The sequence below is a fragment of the Loxodonta africana genome, chromosome 11 (genome assembly GCF_030014295.1).
Source record: "Loxodonta africana isolate mLoxAfr1 chromosome 11, mLoxAfr1.hap2, whole genome shotgun sequence".
In the NCBI taxonomy this organism is placed as follows: Eukaryota; Metazoa; Chordata; class Mammalia; order Proboscidea; family Elephantidae; genus Loxodonta; species Loxodonta africana.
In genome coordinates, this window is record NC_087352.1 from 89,534,376 (window position 1) to 89,553,112 (window position 18,737).

At 43.3% G+C, this 18,737-nt stretch overlaps 1 long non-coding RNA gene and 2 pseudogenes across 1 annotated transcript in view; 1 reads left to right on the forward strand and 2 right to left on the reverse strand.

Annotated features, from left to right (window-relative positions):
- The window catches only part of LOC111749598 (uncharacterized), a 98,723-nt gene that overhangs the window by 24,084 nt on the left and 55,902 nt on the right, over window positions 1-18,737 (forward strand). The window lies entirely within an intron of this gene.
- Window positions 11,208-11,750, reverse strand: LOC135232731 (prostaglandin reductase 3-like; annotated as a pseudogene).
- Window positions 11,746-16,747, reverse strand: LOC100666056 (prostaglandin reductase 3-like; annotated as a pseudogene).

The window sequence follows — 18,737 nt, forward strand, 5'->3', positions numbered from 1 at the left end:
TGGCCAAAACCAGGGAGGCAACACTCCTTTCTTAGAATTCTTAAAGTTGTTTATTCCTGTTTGAGCATGCTGTGCGGGAACAGACTTTTTGAGGAATTATATCCGTGTCTTAGTTATCTACTGCTGCTATAACAGACAGACCACAAGTGGATGGCTTTAACAAACAGAAAATTTTCTCCCAACTTAGGAGGCTAGAAGTCCAAATTCAGGGTGCTGGCTCTAGAGGAAGGTTTTCTCTCTCTCTTGGCTCTGGAGGAAGGTCTTTGTGTCTTCAGCTTCAGCTTCCTGGTTCCTTGGAGAGCTCCATGTGTCTTGGCATCTATTTAACCCCATCTCTAAAAAAATTTTATTTTTTTTTCTGCTCACTAGCTTGCTTTTTAATCTCTTTTATGTTTCAAAAGAGATTGACTCCAAAGATACCATACACTAATCCTGCCTCATAACAAATACAGCCCATTCCCAAAAGGGATTATAACCACAGGAATCCAAAAACCAAACCAAACTTGTTGCCAGGTTGAGTAGATTCCAATTCCTAGTGACCCTGCAGGACAGAGTAGAACGGCCCAAGAGGGTTTCCAAGGAGCAGCTGGTAAATTCGAAGTGCCGACCTTTTGATTGGCAGCGGAGCTCTTAACCACTGTACCACCAGGGCTCCAAGTATAGGAATAGAGGTTAGAATTCACAACACATATTTTGGGGGACATAATTCAATCCATAACAATTCCCAACATTCCTTTTCATTTTTCTCAAAAATTGGAGCTAGACTTTCACCTAGCTTCCTTAGTATGGGCATTGCCTTTCTTATGGAGATATGGCTTCTTCCTTTTTCTGTTATTTGCATGTTGAACAGTTTTCCAGTTGATGAGACACTGGAAATTTCCAAGCTAAATTACGGTTTCGTTTTCCTGACAAAAGAGAGTTCTGTAACGATATGGCCTTATTAGTTTCACATTTGGTTAATTAACATCTGTAAAGACTCAGATAAGGTCACATTTTGAAGTTCTGTGTGGACGTGAATTTGGGGAACATTATCCAACCCAGGACAGCTGGTTTCTTGTATGCATGAATAAAAATTGTGATTAAAAGTTGCAATCAGGGAGGCAGCAAAACATGGTAGGTAAGAATGAAGGCTCTGAACTCAGCATCCCAGCTCTGCCATTTACCAGCTATGTGACTTTCAGTAAATTCTTTAATCTCTCTGTGCCCTTTTTTCCTGATTCATAAAACTGGGCAAAACTTGTGAGGATTGAATGATATTTTATATATATATATATAAATAACACAAAAAGGTGTACATGAGTTCTCAATAAATGTTTATTATTGTTATTATTGTTACAACACCTTTGAATTGTATTGACGAAGAATATTGACTATATCGTGGACTGCCAAAAGAATGAACAAATCTGTTTTGGAAGAAGTACAACCAGAATGTTCCTTAGAAGCAAGGATGGTGAGACTGCATTTACATACTTTGGACATGTTATCAGTAGGGATCAGTCCCTGGAGAAGGACATCATGCTTGGCAAAGTACAGGGTCAGTGGAAAAGAGGAAGACCCTCAACGAGGTGGATTGAGTCAGTGGCCGCGACAGTGGGCTTGAGCATAACAGCGATTGTAAGGATGGCACAGGACCGGGCAGTGTTTTGTTCTGTTGTGCACAGGGTCGCTGTGCATTGGAACTGACTCGATGGCACCTAACAACAACAAAAACGTTATTGTTACTATTATCTTAGTAGTCATTCTTGCACTTGTTCATGTCATTAATGTTTACTCACCACTAATCCTGCAATGGACATCAGGAGGCACTATAGGGAAGGACTGTATAATATGCAAAGATGTGTTAAGCATTTATCTGCCTCCAAGTGGATGGCTAGCTGTTTACCAAACCAAACAAAACAAAACCTATTTCTTCTTTTTCCAGTTAGACTACAATTCTTGCCTCCCTCCTTGCTGGGACGTATAGCCGTGTATGTAATTTCTGGCCAATGGTTTATGAACAGAAGTTTTGGGTGTCACTTTTGAGCCAGGATTTTTAAAAGGCCCATGTGCCCTCTTCATATTTGTTCCCCGTCTAGTGTCTCTGTGTAGAAGATGACAAGGCTCTAGGAAATGGCACAGTCACAAAATGAATGGAGCCTGGATTCCTGAATCACCATGTGGAAGAGAGCAGCCAAACAACTGGGAATATCTTCCTTACATTCATAAGCCATTGGCCAATATGAGCAAAAAATAAACTCTTACTGTCTTTGAGTCATTATACACTTTTTTGAGGGGTCTATTTTGGAAACCCCAGTGGCATAGTGGTTAAGAGCTGCAGCTGCTAGCCAAAAGGTCGGCAGTTCAAATCCACCAGGCCCTCCTTGCAAACCATATGGGGCAGTTCTACTCAGTCCTGTAGGGTCACTGAGTCAGAATTGACTCGATGGCAATGGGTTTTTTTTTTTTTTTTCATTTGTTATAGTGGTGTAAATGGTTAATGTGCTGGGCACCCAGAGGTGCCTTGGAAGAAGGCCTGGTGTTCTACTTCTGAAAATCAGTGAAAATCCTATGGAGCACAGCTCTACTCTGACACTCAGCGGGTCACACATGGGGTCACCATGAGATGGAACCAAATCTACTTGACGGTGATTTGTTTGGTTTGGGTTTTTATTTGTTATAGTAACTAGTGTTACCTTAGTGCATTCTCCTTGTAACCTATAAGCATGATGAAACATATGGAACGGGTCAATGTTTTGCAATCAACTATGTTGTCTAGCTGGATTCGAATTTTCAGGGAGTGGGACTAGGGGAGAATCCAGGCGAATGGAATCGTTTTACATCTCATCTTTTTACTGAAGCCAGGCTCCTTTTAGACTCTCCTGATCTCACTATTGTATGTAACTGTGGGCAGAGTTGCCCCCTCACCTCTCATCTATCATTGTCTTTGTTATTAAGGTTCCCAGGCAGCAGTCTCCTCAGCCCAGCCATGCATGGTGTCTGCTAAAAGCACTGCCCTTTTAAATATCTGGGTCATGATATTGTGTGTCTCTCTCCATTAGTCTGATAAAGAGCTCGTCCTCACCCTTTGGTGCCTTTCCTCAGTGCTCGATTGGCAATTTGTACAGTGAAAGGTTGGTCCCCAACCGTCCATAAACAATGTGACTTATTAATCAAAGGAATTTCGTAGTATGCAAGGCATTGAAGTAGTTTCTTTTAAAGTAATATTTATTGCTACTTTTGGAAAATGTTTTTAAATTCTGGGTTTATTGCACATCTACTTCTTGAGACACAATAGCTTACTTACAATCAGGGGTTTTCTGGAATGAAACCGGTACTAACTGCCGTTGAGTCAGTTCCAACTCATGGCAACCCCATGTGTGTCAGAGTAGAACCCTGCTCCATAGGGTTTTCAATGTTTGATTTTTTGGAAGGAGATCACCGTGCCTTTCTTCAGAGGCACTTCGGGGTGGACTCAAGCCTCCAGCCTTTTGGTCAGCAGCCAACTGCATTAACTGTTTGCATCACCTAGGAACGCCTCTGGAATGAAAGTCCTACACTTAAACTAAATGGCAAAAGCAGATAGTGATTCTCATGCTGTTCACCATCTTCCAAACTATGTTATGGATTTGACAGAGACAGTTCTTACGTACCCATCTAGAAAATCTGTACGTGCACATGTAGACATAGCCACGATAGGTTCAAGTGAAGATCGAGGGTGCTGCTCTGGCTCAGGGCAGCAGGGGGAGGCCTGGTGTGGGTTTGTTCCCGCGTGGCTTTGCTCCAGGGTCCGTCTGGAGGCCTCCCTAAAGGGGAGGTATGGGTGGTGTCTAGTTCTCTTCCTTCCTGCAACCTTGCTCATGGGCATATTTTTACCTGGGATTGCCAACTGTCCTGGAATGACCATTCCCATCCAATAAGCAAGCTTGAATCTCAGAGAAAAATAAGCACTGCAGAAACATTTGGAAGTTCTCTCTCTCTCTTAACTCCTAAGTCTCTAAACCAAAAGAAGTCAGTACTTCTTTAAGTTGCTGAATGTAGATTTGAGTGCCTCCATTGATAAAATTTGCTATCAGGACTTCATTTTAAAACATTTAAAAATAATATTCCAACTTGGGAAAAAAATTACTCTTTTGGCAAGCTTTCAGGAAATAAATGCTTACGATGTGAGATTTTAGGAAAAAAAAAGGGAAATTAGTCACTCAATACATTGAAGCATCCAGCAACTTCTAAATCCCTGGAAAAATCAACACAAGGCAAATCTCTTATTTCTTAAATCTTCTATCCTCCTAAGAATGCCAGGCTCTCAGCTGGCTAGAGCACATTTTGTGAGCCAGGGTTGGCCTAAACCAAATTGTGGTTTTTCGTTCTTCCATAGCACTGGCTTTCAAGGTGGCAGTATCAGCTGCAGCCTAAACTGTGCCCCCAGAGCCTGGGCAGAGTGGGGCCTGGCACACAGATGTTCTTCTGATAAGCTCTGTAGAGGGTGTCATGTTCTGGCCAGTTATTAGAATAGTAGTGACCACCCATTGGGCAAGGAACTTATAGGAGTAACTGTGGCTTCCTCAGCCCAGTGATCGTCTCTGGTTGGATAGGGTGGGTCACCAAGGAAAAGCATAGACTTAAGTGCCAAAGAGCTTTACTCCTACCACATGTCTGCCCAGAACCTACCACAGCAGGAAAGTTAACCCACCACCTATTACCAGCACAGTGGAAGAGAAAGATCATAGGGTCTTGGTGCTGGCTGAAAATGGACTTCTGCCACATGATAGTGCCTCTCAGGGTGACCCAATAGAAAGTGGTAAGAAATGATAGTTCCAGTGGGCAGAAAGGCAAGCAACACACTTGGTTGTTCACTTGATGACGAGGGAGAAGTGGCCTGTGATACAGACAGATATGGACTCCACAGCAGTGTTGGGCGGCTTGGCTACTTGGTCAGGACCTAGAAGGAACCAGCCTGGAAGGCCCATGACAAGGAACTCAGGGGAGGAGGCATGACGATGGATCTATGGTTTGTGGGCACAAAGTATGTGTACCTTTGTCTCATGTTAATGTCCATGAGAGAACTTCCACTGCAGAGGAAGCTCTCACCAATGGTGTGGACAGGATGGCTCATCTTACAGGTGTAGACAGAAAATGCTGGGCTGTTAATATGACACCATTCCTTGAGGAGACCAGACCAGCCACTTGGTGGAAGATTGATTTCAATTTCAATTTGTCTCTGCCAGAAATGATACCTACTCTGCCCACAGCGTCTCCGTTAGAGCAGCCATCCCAGGGTTTACGGAATACCTGGCAATGGGCACATGACCACAAGATTTCCTGGTCTTGCCATACACCTGATCACCCAGAAGTAGCTAATCTAATGGGACAGTGGGAAAACAATGGAAGGCTCAGCTAGGTGCTAACTTGGGGGGCAATAACCTGTCGGGTTGGGGTGTTGTGCTCCAGTGGGCAGTATGTGCATTTAATCATGCTATGTCCTCAATAACTAGAATTCACTGGTACAGGAACCAAGGGATAGAAGTAGATTTGGACTGGCTCACAGTCACTGCTTCTCGAGCTTGCAACTTTAGGCTTGGCAGTATTAAAGTTTCTGGTTCCCATAGGAGAAACCAGGTAGTCACTGAACTTGAAGCTGTGACTACTTCCAGGTCATGTTAGCCTCCTCATGTCAGTGGATTAACTGTCAAAGAAAAGAATTAGTACATTGGTGGGTGAAATTAACCCTAACTGCCATGAGGAGCTAGGGTTGCTCCTACACGGTGGAGGCAAGGAGGAATATGACAGAAACCCAGGAAGTTCACGGGGGCATCTAACAGTGCTTCCATGTTCAGTGATAGCAGTAAATGGGCAACTGCAGCAGCTGTGGTTGATGAGGACTCAGCCTTCTCAAGGTTGAAGTCCTGGGTCACCTCATTAGGAAGCAGCCTCGACTGCCTGAAGTCCTGGCCAAGAGGGAGTGAAACCTAGAATGGGTGGCAGAGAAGGGAAATGAAGGCTTTGTCTTGGGCTCTGCTTTCTAGGGAAACCCAAGAAAGAGTCCTCAGCTCCTGGCACAGGAACTGGAACATACAAGTAGGCCCTATGTTGTTGAATATATGCATGAATAACTGTGCCTTCTGCTCTGTAGTAAAGCTGCTCAAATTAATTCATGTTTGAGAAGTGCTTAGAGATCTCAGGGGAAAGTCTGTATGTTACCACGTGGCACTCCCAGCCCCCGTTTCAGCAAGGTTCCAAGTGTCTCTCCCACAGAACCGTGATTCTTGTGGTGAAGGCTCACACACAGCTTTGGAAGTGTACCAAACCACCTCTCTGCTTGCCTCCCCAAGCCACTGTGTCACCAGCAGGAACTCATTAGTCCTCAGAGTCGGAGTGACAGAGAGAAATACAATCCTTAAGACTTAACCGTTTTCTTTCCTCAAAATAAAAAAGCTGAGTCACACATGGCTACAGTTTGGATACGGTGTCACTTTCACACTTTATTGCTCCACACATGAGTGACTTGAATGTTTTTGTAAGTGATTGGATGAATTTAGATTTTAAATGATCCCATGTACCTTATCCTGCTAAATTACCCTAATAACCAGCAAGTGTAATATAATTAGTGTCGACAGTGGTCTAAGGCTCCGCTAGATGAAAAATTACTTTCCCTCCACCCGTTCATTTTTCTCTCCTGGGATCAGTTGGTTAGAAACCAATTTTCCAGCATATTCTCTTGAAAGGTCCTTGTGGGCCTGCCTGGACCTGGAAGTATTTGTGCCTAATTGTGAAACCAGAGGCTTTGCAGGTAGAGTCAGAAAATCTGTCAGCCTTTCACTGTTTCCATCTCTTTTGCTTCCTCTTAGTCCTGGCGTTTTGACAGTCTGGCTCAGGGATCCCCAACTCTTAGGTTTATAGCCCATTTTTGGATGCTAGAATTTTTGGGGGCATTCTTCAAGGGACTGAAATACTTGAAACAATAGCAAACAAGTAAGCAATCACTGTTAGAGTTTGGAAACCCTGGTGGTGCAGTGGTTAAGAGCTATGGCTGCTAACTAAAAGGCTGGAGGTTCGAATCCACCTATCGCTCATTGGAAACTCTGTGGGGCGGCTCTACTCTGTTCTATAGGGCCGCTATGAGTTGGAATCCACTCAACAGGAACGGGTATTAGAGTTTAGCACCTTGTCATGGTGTCTATGAAAGCATCCACAATTGTTGCCTCATCCACTGGTGGTTTTTCAGGCCTAAGTAGTTGTTCGAAAAGGCCTTTTTTCAGATTTTTTTTATTGTGATTTAGATGAAGGTTTACAGAACAAACTAGCTTCTCATCAAACAGTACACATATTGTTCTTTCACATTGGTTGACTACCCCGTGACATATCAACACTCTCCCCTCTCGACCCTGGGTTCCCCCTTACCAGCTTTCCTGTCATCTCCTGCCTTCTGGTCCTTGCCCCTGGGCTGGTGTGTCTTTTTAGTCTTGCTTTGTTTTATGGGCCTGTGAGAAGACCTTTTTATTGTCCTGGCCTCTCATCACATGTTTAAATTAGCGTACAATTGGCCTTTGGTACTGGCCTGATAAAAGTGTACACTTCATCTCTTTGCTCACAGTAAGTTGTACATAGCTCTACATTGCTTTTCACATCTTTCTCATGCCTGTATTTCATCTTTTGAACATCTGTGAAACAGTAAGTATTCTAGTTGTACCAAAGCTAAGTTTATATTTTGATCCAAATTTGGCAGCATGTGAGCGATGGGTTTGTGAGATACCATAGTACGATACATGGCCTATCACTTAAGAACCATGGATCTAGCTAGTGCTAATAATTTCTGTGGGGGAAAAAAAACACACAACAGTATTAGGGCTATGGGTTATGTATGTTAAGAAAAAACTACCCAAAACATGGAAATAAGGTAAAGAATGACTCTATGTCCATGCAAATCCTGTAACGTTGACCAACAAAGTCATCTAACAGCCGCCTGAACTTCCAAGGGAATCTGACTTTGACGATGCATGTTGATTATGGCTCAGACTCTAAATTTAGATGTTAATGAAGATAATTGATAACCTACAAATGATTTTTATCCAGTACAGAGACAGATGATTTCTGTTTGGCTGAAAAAGTAACTACAAAGGTTACGACTCTATTGCCCCATAGGATCATTTCATATCTAATTTAGCAGCTTTGTTTTTGCAACCGTTATTTTTTTTTTTTTAAAACAGACTTTATTTTTAAGAACAGTTTTCAGAAAAACTGAGAAGATAGGGTGGAGGCTTCCCTTATACCCCACCCAGTTTCCGCTATTATTAGTATGGTACATTCATTATAATTAATCAACCAACACTGATACATTGTTATTAACTGAGGTCCATACTTTATTGGGATTTCCTTAGCTTGTACATAATGTCCTTCTGTTCCAGGATCCTATCTAGCTTACAGCATTACATTTAGTTCTCATGCCTCCTTAGGCTCTCCTTGGTTGTGACAGTGTCACAGTCTTTCCTTATTTTTGAAGACCTTGAGAGTTTTGAGGAGTTCCGGGTCAAGTATTTTTTAGGATGCCCCTCTATTGGAATTTCTCTGATGTTTCCCACATGATTACACAGGGGTCATGGGTTTTTGGGAGAAAGACCACAGAATTAAAGTGCCATTTTCATCGTATCAAGGATATACACTATCAACATGATTTATGCTGCTAATAATGGCCTTGGTCACCTGGCTGAGATGGTGTCTATCAGGTTTCTCCACTGTGAACTTACTCTTTCAATTCGGTACGCTTTGGAAGGAAGTCACCATGTGCAGCCCACACCTAAGGATAGGGAGTTATGCTCCCCCTCGTTGAGATAGAGTATCTACATAAATCATTTGGAATTCTTCTTCAAGAGATACTTGTCTCTTCTACCCCATTTATTAATTTATTCAGTCATTTACTGGTATCAGTATTAAGTCATGGATATTGATTTTATACTTTGGGATATAATCCAATACTACTTTATTTATTTTGCTGCTCAAGTTCTTCCAGCTTTGGCCATTGGGAGGGGACCTCTTTCAGTTGGTTCCTGTGCTCCTTTGACATACCCCCATCAATATGTCAATGTGTTTTTGTTTATTTGTTTGTTTTGAGCACTTTCTTTTTGGCTCTACAAAGGTCTCCAAGCTCATCTTACACTTTTCCTGCCCCATTCCTAAAACAAGCCATTTCTCCAAGGAGCCTCAGTCCCTTTTATTGGAGAATAGTATTGGAAACCAAGTTTTAGGTGCTGGGGTGGGTGATTGTTACTGGGGTATTGTTTCTTTTAGGTCCTCTCAGCTGACAGAGCATAAAAATATATGTGTGATACCAACCCATGTATATACACGAATCTATAAATATTTTTTCATGTAACCACCTGTATCTATAGTAAGCTAAAAACATAAGTTCATGTTGATGTCTCCGCATCTAACCCATCACCACATGGATCGTTCTAGCCTCTTCCCCTTTCTTATCTGTAAATTCCCACTCCAAGAGTGAGAAACCTGGCTCCCACCATTTGCTATACATTTAGTTAATTGTTCAGTTCTATTATACATGTATAGCAATATCGGAATTGTTAACCCATAGCCCTGTGGGAAACAACTTTATCAGCTAGAGTGCAATACTCATATCTAATTCTTTTGCCTTTAGTCTTACAGACTCCACTCATTTCCAGAGTTACTTAGCTCAGCACCTTCCCCCTCCATGTCCCCTTTAGTGAGATTGTTTCACACATTTATAATACAGTTATGTTTTCTTGTCCCAGTATGCATTTCTTCCTGGGTTCTTCTGAACCCCTAAATTATTTTTTAATTTCCCTACATTAAGGTTTACTCTTTGTGCCGTAAAGGCCTATGGATTTTGATAAATGTGTAATGTCATGTATACATGTAAAAATGATGCGGTGATGTTGTCAGACCTCCTCTAACTTCACAAGAGGGAAGAGAGAGAATCAAGATCAATATCAGCCCAAAGCTGACTCCATGAGGTGAAGGTCAAACATACCTTCATCCTCCAACATTTTTACCAATTCTCACACCAGCCATCTCTCTCATGGCACTCTCTACTTCTCTGCTAGGTTTGGTAATTTGTTGCAGTGGCCACACAGAACTCACAGACTATACTCACAACTATGGGTTTATTAGGGAAGTGACAGTTTACAATTCAGGATAAGGAAGGATTCAAGATACAGTTCTTCGATGAGGACAGCTTCTTGGCTATGTCCACAGGCAGGCTTCTCTATGGGTCATTGGCCCCTCAGCTCTTGGCCCTCACTCTTGGCCTGGCCTCTGCCATGTTCAGGAAAGTGTTACAAAGCTCTTTATCTCCACAGATAGGTGCCTGGAGATACCCCACTCCGCCAGCAAGCCTCCTGGCTGAAAGCACTCAGCTCTCTTGCTTGTGGGTTGGTACACCCACTGTAGTCGCCTTGCTCCATGAGCTGGGAAACCCACAGCCCCATCTCATGCCAGTCTCCTGGGTCTGCTGCCTCCATTTCTCTGCTGTCACCTCTTGGTGCCTCTGGTGTTACAGGTCTCTCTCTGTCTCCTGGATTCTAGGAGGTTCTCAGTGCAGAGACCCTGGGTCCAAAGGACATGCTCTGCTCTTGGATCTTCTTCTTGGAGGTGGTGAGGTCCCTTCTGTCTGCTTCTGGGATTGGCTCCCTTTAAACCTAGTGGGATGGCAAAACTGACCAATCTCCTCATTAGGGTTCTATATACCTTATTTGCATTATTAGCAGGTTTTCTAATTCCCTGTGCAAAGAAGGAGCTTGTGGTGGGCCACAAGCTCCTTATTTGCACAGCCTCATCCAGTTATGGTGTGGGAGTCAAAAGACTATGGCTAGAAAGTCCATATTGAGTAATTCCCTGTACCACAGTTCACCATACAGTGTCACACAGATGTATACAGTATCATTCAGTTTTGCTGCCCTAAAAATCCTTTGTGCTTCACCTATTCAACACCCCCTCCCCCCACACTGAATCCCTGGCAGTCAATGATCTTTTTACTGTCTCTCATTTTTGTTTTTGTTTGTTTTCTTTTTTACTTCTTAAGCCATCCAAGGAAGTTTTATTAGGACTTTTTTTTCCTGAGGGAGGTGCAAAAAAAGGGAAACTGATTCATTACTTTTGTTTTAAGAATACCCATTACCAATTAAAAATACATTGATTTTAGCAACTCCAAGGCATAAAGCGCCCATTTTCATTCTCTTTTGATATATTTATTATTGTTTTTACAGCTTACTGTTAACAGAATGAGGTAATTTAGTGATAATTTTCCATGTACATATAATCTACAGCACAGAATATGGACTCCAAGCCAGTAAACTTGCCTTTTGGGAACAGCTCTCCAAGGTCCACCTCACACACCAGTTCTCTGCTTTTGCACATCTTGAGTAAGTGGTTGATGGCTGCCTGATATTTAGAGAGGTAGTGGTTGAGGAAGAAACCCCAGATGCTGGTGGATTTTTTTTTTTTTTTTAGCAGTTTGGCTGGCAATGTTCCTGCTTTAACAGTCAAAAGGCCAGGAGGAGTTTAGTAGCTAGAGATAAACCCAATTATGACCAAGTGCCTTTGGTGGCTAATGCATCCACCACTAAGTCAGACAGGGTCCTCCCTACAGACTTGTAGACCACATCCACACCTTCATGGCACTCTCACTTAAGGACAGCACCCACATTCTCTGTTTTATAGTTGATGGCATGATCACAGCCAACACACTTCAGGAAAGCATGCTTTTTATCAGCGACCCTATAAGACAGAGTAGAACTGCCCCATAGGGTTCCAAGGAGCGGCTGGTGGATTCGAACTGCTGACCTTTTGGTTAGCAGCCAAGCTCTTAACCACTATGCCACCACGGCTCCTTCGTCAGAAGAGCAGGTCCCAATTACGTGGCAATTCTCCCTCTTTGAAAGCTGCACAGCAAACTGGCTTGTTCTCCCAGCTGCAGCTGCCGCCAAAAATTTTTCCCTGCCAACAACTCTTCAGGCTCCTTCAAGCTGTTATACGCGGTAGTGCCACTTGCCAGCAGGGCACGGTACTCAGGTTTCACAGAGGGCACTGGAGTTGCAATGTTGGCAGGCACATCTGTATACTCGGCAAAAAAGCCAGGTGCCATGTGAGCCACAGCTTGGCCAACTGTACCTGGCACTAAAGGCTTTCACTTCAACAATGCCTTCAAAACCTGTATCAAAGGGGATCTTAAGGGAAAGGTTATATTAAACGGTGAATACTTGATGACATTCATTAACACCAACAAATCGGTTCTAGAGGAGGAGGTCTCTGTACCCAGGGAGTGGCCCTGGGCAGTTCCAGGTAGGGTGACCACCTCGGGGAAGTTGGGGCTCAGCTGGGTCATCACCAGCTTCTGCAAGGCACAAGGGATCGCTGAACCCTGAAAGTCCAGGAAGTGGCAGCCATATGGCATGTCCACAATGGTCCGCAGCGTGTGCGTGGCCCTCGTTCCGCTGCCTGGGTCACTCAGCCTCTGTCTCCTACAATTTCAACCTTTTCTAGAATGTCATCTAATTGAAAGCATACAGTATGCTTCCCTTTCAAACTGCCTTTTTTTTACTTAGCAGTATGCATTGGAGGTTTTTCCATGTTTCATGGCTTGGTAGTTCATTTATTTTTATTGCTAAATAATATTCCATTGTATGAAGGTACTACCATTTGTTCACCCCTTCCCTTATTGAAGAACATCTTGGTTGCTTCCAGTTTTTGGTGATTATGAATAAATCTGCTGTAAACGTTCATGCCAGCAACCTTTTTACCACTGTGTGTAGGTCCGTGTCTTATATACTCCTTTAAACCACCCCGCTAGTTTTCTCATTAATAACACATGCTCATTGTATATTTGTATAACCTCTTGACAATTATTCCTGGACAGGCTATTTTTATAAAATGCCTCTGAGTTTGTGGTTTAGGGTACATGCCACATGACCTTAATACTTGCCGCTAACCTCATTTCTATAGACATGGGCCTTGATGAGGCTTTGGGGTAAGTGAACACTTCTAAGCATAAGCCAAGAGGAACATTTCTGATGAGTGGTGCTATTGGCCTCTTCCAAAGAGTGGTTGTTGAAAGTACTGCTTTGCTTTAAGTGCTCCTTTAGATAACTCTGTGTGCCCTTACGGCTTTTGTCTGGTCACATGAAGAATCCCAGTTATATCTTTACTGTGAGGAGAATGGCAGGACACTGTGGTGGAAACAGGGCAGGGTACAGTACCACTCTGGTGCTCAGTGTCAGGTCATGTAATGCCTCTGAGTCTCCACTGCCTCATTCTGTAAAGTAAGAAAAACAACAACAACATAATAGTACTATGATAAAAGCTACCCTAATGCATAGGGGTGGTCTGTCTGAAACAAATGTAAAGTACTTCCTAGGCACCATTGAAGGTTAAGTTATTATGGTCTAGCACAGAGGTCAGTAAACATTTTCTGTAAAGGGACAGATAGTAAATATTTTTGGCTTTGCAGGTCACACAGTTTCTGTCACAACTACTCAATTCTGTGGTTTTAGTGCAAAAGCAGCCACAGAAAGCACATAAACAAGTGAGCATGGTTGTGTTCCAATACAGTTTTATTTATAAAAACAGTGGGCTGTATTTGGCCCGTGGGTTGTAGTGTGCTGACTGCTGGTCTAGAATAAGCATGGAAAGACAAACTATTCTCTGTTCCTTCCCTCCAAAGTCTCTTCCAAATACAGTGCTGGATAGGATATTTAGTCATTTACTGAGAGTATTGGCTCACAGACAGAGAAGTCTGTCACTCGGCAGCTGCTCTTCAGAAAATACAACTACCTCCTTGCCTTCTGTCCGGGGTCCCATCTTTTCTGTGGTGGAGCCCATCCTACTTCTACAGGAACTGCCATCCTTTTGTTTGTCCATAAAACTGCTCACCCACCCGCTTGGGCTGGAAACCCTGGTGACATAGCAGTTAAGACCAAAAGGTCGGCATTTCAAATCCACCAGGCCCTCCTTGGAAACCCCATGGGGCAATTCTACTCTGTCCATGAGTTGGAATCAACTCAAAAGCAACGGGTTTGCATTTCGGGGATGACTAAGAGTCCCTGGGTAGCACAAATGGTTAAGCGCTTGGCTACAAACCAAAAGGTTGGTTGTTTGAATCCACATAGAGGTGTTTTGGAAGAAAGCTGTGACGATTTGCTTCTGAAAAATCAGCTATTGAAAACTCTATGGAGCACAAATCAACTCTGCCACATAGGGGGTTGCCAAGAGTCGGAATCAACTTGACAGCAACTGGTTTGGTTTTTTGAGGGGGATGACTACAAACCTTTTATTTCTTTAACAACCAGGGAATTGAAAGAGAGAACAACAAGGAAGGGAAAGGAACTGTGATCTTCACGTGCATCTTGTGAGCCAGAGCCTTGGTGGCACAATGGTTAAGTGCTTGGCTGCTAACCCAAAAGTCAGCAGTTGGAATCCATGAGCCACTCGTTGGAAACCCTGTGGGGCAGTTCTACTCTTTCCTGTAGGGTTGCTATGAGTCAGAATTGACTCGACGGCAACCGGCTTGGTTTTGGTTTATGAGCCAGACATTTGAGCTAGGTGTTTTTCATGATTTCACTCATTTAAAATGTGCTATTATTCTGCGAGATAGATATTAACACACTCATTTCACCTTTGGCATGTTCAAATTTTATAGTTAGTATAGTCAGGTTTGTATATATGTAAATTTTTTCTTAGTCATGGTACCCCAATTTCTACAGAGAGCAGAAAATGCAATTTTATCAACTCAAAGTAATACAGTCACTTCTAGATTTCAATATAGTGAGTACAGATTTAAACTCAATTGAATCAAGAGTCCCCCCTCTCCCCTCCTCCACCCCTTGTCCCTGGGAGTGAGCTAAGTTTCTAGCTGGGGAAGAGGTTCTCAGCCTGCACGCTAGTCTCTGCCTTTGCTGTATTCTGCTGAGAAGAAGTTTATCTTTTCTAGTTTTCATGGTCCTTCGTGGTTTCCTATCATGTTTCCTCATCTTTCTTGTCCCGAACTCTGGCTCCTTTGGGACTGTGGGCTCCTGCTCTGCCACTTTCCTGTCCTGGGGGAGTCACAGGAACATTTTGCTTTTAATTCGGTGAGATTGTTCTCGGCTTCATCTGACCAGACAACTCCTCAGCCATTGTAGGCCGCCCCTCTGGGGCCATGCTGGATGTGGGGTTCTCTGTAAGACTTGAATTCTCCTGAGCTACTCCTGCGGTCAACTCAATGGCAACTGGTTAATGGTAACCCCTTGGGAAGCCAAGCAGCCAAGCAATAGTTTCTTTGGCACTGGTGACCCTCTTACCTTATGAGGGTTTCTCTTCTATCCAAGCTTTTCGACCGATGGAGAAGGCCATTGTACAGGGCACTTCTTAGAGACCCAGACTATATCCCTGCTGGCCCTTCTTCCCCAAATCATTGAGTATATATATATATATATATATATATGCTTTTTTTTTAATGTAGAGAAAAATGTTTTATGTCATCCTACCATTTTTCCTATTCTCTAGTTAATGATATAAACTCTATGTTGAGTCCTTTAGGATCCTAGTCCCTTAGGAGTTCAACATTTTCTCTTTCAATCCTTTTGGCTGCTGCAGCAAAAAAGCTTTGCTTTCAAGATATTGTCTCTACTCTAGGTTACTAAAAAATCTAATTTGAAATTCAGAGATGAGCAATGAGTTTTTTGATTTCAATGTATTTGCCTTCACCCTAAGAACAGTACATATGGAAAATTACTTTTGGTCTAAATGATAAGGGAAAGGGCACAAGGAAGCAGAAGAAGAGAAAAACCTTGGATAGTGTCTTAAGATACCATCCATGCATCCTCACATATGAGGAACTCAGGGCCCTGAGAGGTGAGCAGCCAGTCCAAGACCACACTGGAGACATGGAAGAGTTAAGGCTCCTTGCCAGGTCTGCTGTCTTCTCTGCCTGACTCCAAAACAAATACCAGGGTTGGGGGAAGAGTTTTAAAAACAAAGGAGTGCTCAGCAGTTTCAAATGCTGCAGAAAGGTCCAGAAAGATAAGAATAAAGACAGAGGTTTTTCTGATTAGGGGTCCTTGGAACCATTGACAGGGTTGTGTTTGCTCCAGCTAGACCTCCTCCCACTAGCACAAGATCACAGGCTCAGAAATCTTGATCCTGAGGCCAGATGGACCACTATGGTACTATTGATTTTGAAGAGCTCCTACAGAGTGATGGGTCCTTAGAACATTTTTCCCCCCTGCGTATATAGTAGTAGAAGTTTCTGAAGACTAGAATGTTAGCAAGGATGTACAATACCTGACCATTACATAAGATATCTGAGTAGCGGAAGGTGTCAATCTGAATAGGAAAAAGAACACTTTGAAGTGAGCGGATAAAGGGGTTTGAGGGAGGATATGAAGGTGCCCCAAAATTCCTACAATGAAGGGCATCCACGAAACAGCTACAGCTGAAAGTGCTACCCGCTCCAGAGACAGGCTAACAATTGCCATCCATAAAGGAATTCTTTGCTTTGTTTTTGGTTTTTATAAAGATTTTACAACTTTTCTCGATAAGTGGTGTTAGTTTGCAAGCCGTCTCTAGCTGTGTAAGCGATTCTAAGCACCTTTGTTGTCTTGCCCTGGGAGGACTGGCTGCTGTCTTTGTCTTAAAGGACAAATACTTATAAGAATTTTTTTTTCTAGAACTGCCTCCTAAATGCCTTGTGATAGCCAGTTTTCTAAGACAAAAGGCATCGCAGAGACTCTCCCTCTGGACTCACCTGAGTTTTGTTTAGCTTCATGGTCTCACACTATGTAAGGAGTGGAGTCACGGTTGGGGACTGTGGCCCATCTGTTTCACCAGTGACTACAATATCACGGGCACTTTCAACAGAATCTTTGCTAAGGTTGGCAGGTGAATGGCTGGGGAAGGCAGCCTGTGGAGGAAGGCTGGCCTCTACTGTGTGACAAACTCAAGGCTTTGTTCAGTTTCTTCTAGAAACAAACATTATGAAAAGCTTAAGATCAGATTAAATACAGATTAGTTTTGGATTCTGTTAATTTCTTAATTTAACTCTTATTTATTGAGTACCTTGTTTGCACAGGGCATTGTGCCAGGTGGCCACAGAGGTTTGAAATGGGAAGTCCCAGCCCTTGCCTCAGGGGGAGTAGACAAATATTAACTGGTATTAACTCTAATACCAGTCAGAAGGTCAGTGCCTTAGGACAGGAACTAAGGGGTATGAAAGAGTTCAAAAAGTTATTTCTGCTTGGAGCCTTCACAAAGGATGTAAGATTTGTGATAGAATTTCTAAGGATGGGCTACATTTCATTGGGTGGAGGCAGGGACAAATTACCCAATAAGCAAGGTACACATGACCTTAACTGCTTGCTTACTAATCTGTAGTGCACAATTTCACCTGTTTTTTATGTGAAACCCATGTGAAATTGTTCACTAGAGATTCATAAGTAAACACAAGCCCTTGCGTACCTTGCTTACTGGTTACTCCAACCCCAGGTGGTGGTGTGGATAAAGAGTTTTCCATCTGGGGAAGCTGGCCATGGATATAAAATTCTGGACTTGTAGCCCCTCTACTGACCCCAGGCCACTCAATGTTAGAAGCAGATCCCAGTTTATTCCTCTGCTTTTTTCCCCAGGATGGCCTGAGACTTTAGCTATTGTATGAATTCCCAGCCACCTGGAACACAGAAGTAAACCAGTGATCTTTTCCTGGGAAGATGGAGAGAGTTGGCCTTAGGAAAAAGGGTAAGAAATGGTCCTATAAGGCAGAGTCGAAAGAAAGAAGGAAGTGACAAGTCAACGTATGTGAATAAGGAGCTCTTGGTGCCTCAGTGAAATGACAGTACTGTCCCATAAAGAAGGAATGTGCACTGTGGTGATGCATCAGGAGAGACTAAGAAATCCTGCTGTCTGCTTCTGTTTCTTTGGTCTAGCAACTGTCCCATCCATCAGTGAACTCATACAGGAATGGCCATTTGACAAGCACATTGAGTTCTAAGATGCTCAGTCCCAAACGTTTGTGCAAGTGGAGGTGGCCCTGTGCCTGGGAGCACCACTGCTGGTGGAAATGCTGCAACCACAAAGTGTGGTCAGTGCAAGGCTGGGCAAGATCACACTAACAAGAACATTGGTGATGTGATCGTGAACATGCACATGCTGGAGACCATGCTGTAATGGTCTTGCCTGTGTTTTTTAGCTTAATCTGCACAGGAACTCAGGTGGTCCCAGGTGGGCATGGAGAAGTGAGTAGGTGGAGGGGAATGGAAGGCTCTAGGCCTAGGTCATCCTTTCAGGAAGTGTGCTGATGACAGGAGGGGGCATAGGGAGAGGAAATAAGTTTCAAAAAAATTAATTATTATTGGTATGAGGTAAAGTGAGAGGAGAGAGGGCAAGCAAGCAGTAGGGTAGAGGCTGACCATAGAGGTGAGGGAACCTATCAAGTGGCTTGTTCCTGGAGGAGGCAGTGTGAACGGTGCCTCCTAGTGGAGCAATGAGTTGGTTCTGGGACAGGCGTGGATGGGATCAAGAGGCATAGGTAGAGGGGAGTGCCGTGGCCCAGGTGAGAGGAACTCGTCCTCAACAGTGGAGGAGTGAATAGGTGAGGGCATGGAGAGAGATTAAGTGCTTCTGAGGGAGTTTGAAGAGCACACATGGCTTGTCCTTAACATTTCTGATAGAATGGGAGAAACAGTCATTTACTAAGAGGGAAGGAACCCTGGGGAGGAATTGAAGACTTGAGAAGTGCAGGAGAAATTTCTAACAGCCACTGT